The following is a 6,852-nucleotide window of genomic DNA, read 5'->3' on the forward strand; positions in this document are numbered from 1 at the left end:
GTATCCTTACAAGTGATTTCATCATATCGTACGACAATTATCCAATTATCAACTCAATAATAACATGATTAAGAGTTCACGGACTTGCAAAACATCACCCCCAACCCAGGTACCTAGGTATAATTCGCTCTCTCTAAAGAAAATTGAGATTGCATTATGAACTTTATTGCGCACAACATAAAGTTTGTTTTAATTTAAAAGCTACTTTTGAAGCAACAACAAAATTAATCGAGTATCGGTAAGTGGATTATAATAATGAGGGCTAACGCGTATGAATTCGCCGCTAGGGGCGCTAGTGTAGATGGTGGTCTTTTCTATAGTTCGAAATGTCAAATGTCACTTGTCACTTCAATGACTGACAGCTTTTCTATAGTATTTTGGACCACCATCAACAGAGGCGCCAACTGGTGAGCAAAAAAACGATAGCCCTCATTGTTATAAAGTAGGACCACGACGGAAGAGTTTTGGCAGAACGTGTGTGAAAGGCTAAGATTGAGGCACAGAATATTGCCACGCTAGATAGGCACGTGAACTGAGGTGAGGGCACTTTGGTGAACGCAAAGATAGATATAACTCCGTAATAGATGGATACAGTCTAAGGAAAAAACGTGCCTCGAAAATCAAGAAAATTTGATTCTCGTTCAGAGGGCGCTACTAGCTTTGGCCTACTGTCGTATAGATGGCGTTGACGGTTTCGTTTGTTATTTAACAATTTTAACGCATATCAGTGAAAGAACATGGGTCAAAATCATAAAAATAATTAATGCAAATAAAAAAAAAACATTTATCCATATTTAAATACATTTTATAGTATTTTTATAAATCTTAATTTTTAGTTTTAAAGTGTGCCGACAGATGGCAGTGAATTTACTGGGGTTACAAAATTTACTATGACAGTACCGCTCTATAGTATAAGTTACTCTATGGTGAACGTGTTCTATCTATACAATATCGCCGGAGGCCTAGGGGCAGAGGCCGTAGAGGGGCATTGAGCTCCAGAGGGGGGGGAGCTGCCTACGTCCATTCCATGGTTTTATATTGTCTGATTCTGGTTGTTACCTGGTCTGTAGTATAAGGTACTGGGTTATCCTCTTATCCTTTGGTTTTCTACTCGTACTGTGTTCGTTGCTTATATATATTCGAACTCACTAAATCTCATTTGTTGGTGGAACGTTTTTACTGCAGCGCCGTCTGCGTCTGCGATTCGCGCGTTTTCTCTCTCTTTCGTGCCATTTTTGAGGTTTGGTTTTTAAAGGAGGTATATTAAATAATAAATAAAACGCTAAAGGTCCTCTCCTCCTTTCTTCACCATCTCACCAGAACCTAATTTTATGACTGCTTAGATTTGTATATTAAGTATATGATTGTGTCATCCTCATCATGTCTTGACATCATGATCCCGCGGAGTTTTGAAGGTGAAACTGTCCATTTATAATAAACGTTGCGACAAACAGCCCTGAAATAACTAGCACATATTATGTGTGTAATACTATAATAGGTACCGTATTTTACTTAAGCACTCGAGGCACGCAAATAAACCACCAATCTTATCACTGATGTAGATGTTAACCAGTGCCGGATTAAGCCAGCGCGGGGCCTGGGGCCCTATTCGAGATGCACAACTGTCAGTTTCGGCTTCAACATCAGTTCAACAGTGGAATGAATCATTTGTTCATCAACTGTGGAAAGTATCATTTGGTACAACTAAAACTCATTCATTGAAAAAATTATGCAACAAAAATCAACTTTGTTTTCTTACTACTATACGGTTTAAAATGGCTCTGAACTCGGCGTGGTTCGGTTTGGTGTTGTCACCTAACTGTGTATTGCTAATGTCAAATTTACCTATTCGACAACACACGATTTCTTCCATTCAACTGAAGTTCAACACGAAACGTCACTTAACGCATGTCAAATACCGCTCCTGTTACCTGTAGCAAATTCCATCACATGCCCATGGTCACATGGATTGTTTTAATTCCGTCGGACGAAGTGAACTAAGTGAAACTTAGTTTTTTTACGGCCAACATGCGTAGGTGCGCGGGGCCCGTGGCATTTGCTACTTTTGCCACGTGGCTAATCCGCCACTGGAACGGTGGAAACTATTGGAAATTGGAAAGAGGCAGAGCGCGGCGGAGTGGTTGATTGAGAGAAAGACAGATGAGACAGACATGGAGCACACATTTTTATTATATTATAATTAAGCTACATACACGTGTTAACCGGTGGGCGGCAAGAGACGGAGAGCGAGTCAAAAAGAACAGTATATAGGTAGTTTGACAGTGACAGATAATGTATCATCGAGTTCATAGATTAACAGACTAAACAACTGTATTTTTGAAAAAGGGTGTACATACATTCCAACAGAAACACCCGGGTATGTCCTTAAACTACATCCTGGACCCGGGTATGTCCTTAAACTACGTCCAAAAGAGAGGTATGGACACCGTGAATCTCGCATCTTGCTTTGTGTGGTAGGGCACAGCACCGCGGATGTCATTCCAGATGTAGAGCAGAGCCCATCAAATGGGGAAGTACTTCCACCTTTCAGAAAACCGCAGCCAAAATAACACTAGATCCTACTCATAATGTTGTGTTCCTGCTGGTGAGTAGGGAATAGGTTGCCAGAGCTCAACGAGGGTGCGGAGTGTTAGGGTCGGCAACGCGCATGTAGCTCCTCTGGAGTTGCAGGCGTACATAGGCTGCGGAGACTGCTTAACATCAGGCGGGCCGTATGCTTGTTTGCCACCGACGTAGTATAAAAAAAAACAACTCAAAATTTGCATTACTACTTTGCCACACATGTGGATAAAATGCCACTTTCTCATCAGTTTTTGATCCTTTACAGCTGGTGCATGTAGTGAAAAAAACCGGACAAGTGCGAGTTGGACTTGCTAACCGAGGGTTCCGTACTTTTTAGTATTTGTTGTTGTAGCGGCAACAGAAATACGTCATCTGTGAAAATTTCAACTGTCTAGCTATCACGGTTCATGATACAGCCTGATGGTGACAGACAGACGGACAGCGGAGTCTTAGTAATAGGGTCCCGTTTTTACCCTTTGGGTACGGAACCCTAAAATTATTAAATGCGAGTACAAACAATAAGTAAACAATAACTTATAGTAAGTTTTAGCAAGAAAATTATCGTGAAAATAGATACCTACCTATTTTACCACTTCATAAGTACTTAGTGAAATTTATCTTATAGACAGTATTGAAATATCATCAGCAACGAGAAGAGCGCTTCACTTTTTTAGTTTTCTTTATATAGTATTATAAATACCTATTATAATAATGACATAATAGTTAGAATACTTTTTTTCCAATATTAACTTAGTTTGTCACTGACAAGTGGTTCCAGCTCGGCTTTCGAGATAAGAATTAAACTTAAATATATGAATAAAAAATTCTAAAATTACATGTTTGTGTGTATCTCTCCCAAATACTGGGACCCACACGTCGAGAGGATGGAAGACTCCTGGAGACTCCGCAAGAACCAGCTGAGATTGAAGATCTGGTGTCCGAGCCGAACGAAAATCATTGGAGAAACGAAAGCCGCCAGACTCCGATGGCTCGGGCACGTGTCCGGATGGGACAAGATCGCGCAGTCTGGAGGGCGTACTCTGGAGTACCAAGTGGCCGAAGACCGTCTGGACGCCCAGGTACCGCTGGAGAGACGAAGTGCAAAAAGACCTCAGCGAACTCGGCGCCGACGACTGGACAGAAACGGCTTTGGACAGAGTAGCATGGCGGTCTTTGGTGTCGGAGGCCAAGATCCACTTCGGGTCGTTGCGCCACAGCAGTAAGTAAGTACATGTTTGTGTGTGTTTCGATGTGGTTTAACACGTGGTGTAATCATATTTTACAATATTTAACAACTACTCTCATTAGAATTGGCAACTTATTCGACCTGGTCATCTGGAACTCCACAAACTTATTACTATGACGACCTCGTTAAACCTCGGCCGTCTAAAAAAGCTCCGTCAAACTACTCTATATGTCACGACTTATGTTATAGCAGTTTATTTTAATCGTAAATATGTATGAATGAATTAATTAATTATAACAAAAAAAATTAAAACCATTAGAACTGAAAACTATGAACATTTTATAGGGGATTTTGGGGGGGTGGTGGGGCGAACGGCACCACTTTTCCTGGTAACATCAGGTTTCTTGAAGCCTGGGGGACCTTCTACAACTACTATAAGGATCGAAGTCAAACTGCGGTCTAACAATTATGCATACGACACTCTTCTAGAGATCCTGGTCTAAATATAGTCACACGACTTTCCGTAACATCTGTCATACCGATACATTTTTTATATTCGTTTGGAGTTTGTCGATGAATTTAAGTAAGATTGTCATTTTGGCTAGGCCCCCTGAAATGGATAATAGACTTCGCGCTCGCTCGGTCGATAAGCAGATCGAGGTGGGCGTTATCTAAAATAAATATTGAAAACCTGCCTGATTCTCTCAAATCTGGACATTCTTGGTCTCATTTTACTTAGAATCGACAGCATTCTCCATCCTGTCATTAAAAAAGATGTCCCAAAATGTACATTCCATTCCGTCACGTTCTTGTGTTAAAACATTTTTCACTTGTAGGTAGGCGTGACGTAGTGGAATGTACAGTTTTCATACAAATTTTTGGGACATTTTTTTTATCATCAGGATTGAAGGTTTTTTTAAACCGGTTAAAAAAGTGCCAACTAAAATATATGTGCAAAATTAAACAGGTTGAAAAAATGGCACATTTAGACGTTAAAATACCTTTTCACCTCAGCAGCTCGAACAAGCCTACTTTCGTCACTCCCTGGAGTGACGAGAGTGCGACTTTCCTCACTCCAGGGAGTGAAACAATGTAGCTATTTAATTTAGTGTAGGCCATGAACTTCATACTTTTATTACATTTTTTTTATGGTATGGTATGGTATGGTATGGTATCGTGTCGTGTCGTATCGTATCGTATCGTATCGTATCGTATCGTATCGTATGGTACATATTATAATACTTTTTCTTTCTGTTTATTCTGTGAATTTCGAAATACATTTTAACCTTTAATATGTTCTCACTACTGAGGTGAAAAATTATGTGTGCAACACGAGAGCAGTTATTTTACATCTCGTGTTGTTGAATCCCTCGCAAGAAAAACCAACTTTCCTCTCTTGTTGCACAAATAACTATTATGTATGTCGGCGGCAGATCGTAAAATCGGGCATATCGAGATATGTCTAGGCATATCATGAAACGCCGCCATTTCATGTTCTGACTCTGACTAAGATTAACCCAGGCATATCACGATCCGCCTAATAAAACGGGCGGCAAATCGATTAGAACGTAATGATTTTATAAAAATAAGCATAAAAGAATTTTGAGATGTTTTTCTGGACCTACATCTGTAGTGGCGCCAACTGGTGAGCACAAAAACGGTAGCCCCCATTAAATTTAACTTTCAAGATTTGACCCGTGCAAACATTTAATAAAAGCGAATAAAAGCTTGTAATGTGAATGAGACCTTTTTGGCGGAGGGTTCAATGTCAGAATGGCTGTCACGTGAGGCTGCTATCTATAATTTCGTCAAGATTCATTAGGCGCCTATTTTCTACCCTGCACGTAACCAACAAGATCCATGGAAAATTCCACTCACAAAAATACAATCTACACTGCATGTGGAATTGATTGCACGATTTGCACGCAACTGATGAGTGCCGCGATATCATCCACGTACTCGGTATCACAAAACAACAAGCACAGTTGCACACAGCAACAGCATGACGCGATGATACCATGGTGCAAAGTTCCTCAAACTCACTTCTTCTTAGGGTTCCGTACTTCGTTACTATCTACTAAAAGTTTATTATTTTAGGTATGGCGTCATATTTTGCTACGGAACCCTAAAAACTGGTATGGGGAACGAACGAGGGCCACCGCGTTTAATTTTGCCGCTAGGGTCGCTATTGTAGAGGTCTTTCAAAATGTCAAATGTATAGAAGTTTTGGGGCTTCAAGCTTTTTTATCGGGAATTTTCACTCCTTATTCATAATTGTGGTAAATTAAATCTTTTGTCCATCTTTGATTAATCATGGTATTCATGGTAAACAATAGATGTAGCTCAATAAATGTTAGTGGTTAAAAAAAACCGGCCAAGTGCGAGTCGGACTCGCGCACGAAGGGTTCCGTACCATTACGGAAAAAAACAGCAAAAAAATTACGTTTGATGTATGGGAGCCCCATTTAAATATTTATATTATTCTGTTTTTAGTATTTGTTGTTATAGCGGCAACAGAAATACATCATGTGTGAAAATTTCAACTGTCTAGCTATCACGGTTCATGAGATACAGCGTGGTGATAGACAGACAGACGGACAGCTGAGTCTTAGTAATAGGGCCTAAATACATTCCACGATTATTCTCTTTCCGAACAGACTACTGTCCCGAATGCTTTCTAGCTGCTGTCTAAGGGGGTGAATGTGATGTGAACACACGGGTCAGCCGCATTCGAGGGAAGCCAGTACTGTCATGAGGGCTAACGCGTATGAATTCGCCGCTAGGGGCGCTAGTGTAGATGGAGGTCTTTTCCATAGTTCGAAATGTCAAATGTCACTTGTCACTTCAATGACTGACAGCTGTTCTTTAGTCTTTTGGACCACCATCAACAGAGGCGCCAACTGGTGAGTAAAAAAACGATAGCCCTCATTTGGCAGACATTCAGACGTACTTTATGAGTAACCGGTTTACTGATGTTTCGGCGAAAATTACTTGACAAACTTTCAGTTCCCAAACTATTTATCCCATATTTTTAGTTGGGCGAAATTTCATTTCGCAAATTTACATAATCCAACCTAGTACGT

Source organism: Cydia strobilella, chromosome 1, assembly GCF_947568885.1.
Source record: "Cydia strobilella chromosome 1, ilCydStro3.1, whole genome shotgun sequence".
NCBI classification, from domain to species: Eukaryota; Metazoa; Arthropoda; class Insecta; order Lepidoptera; family Tortricidae; genus Cydia; species Cydia strobilella.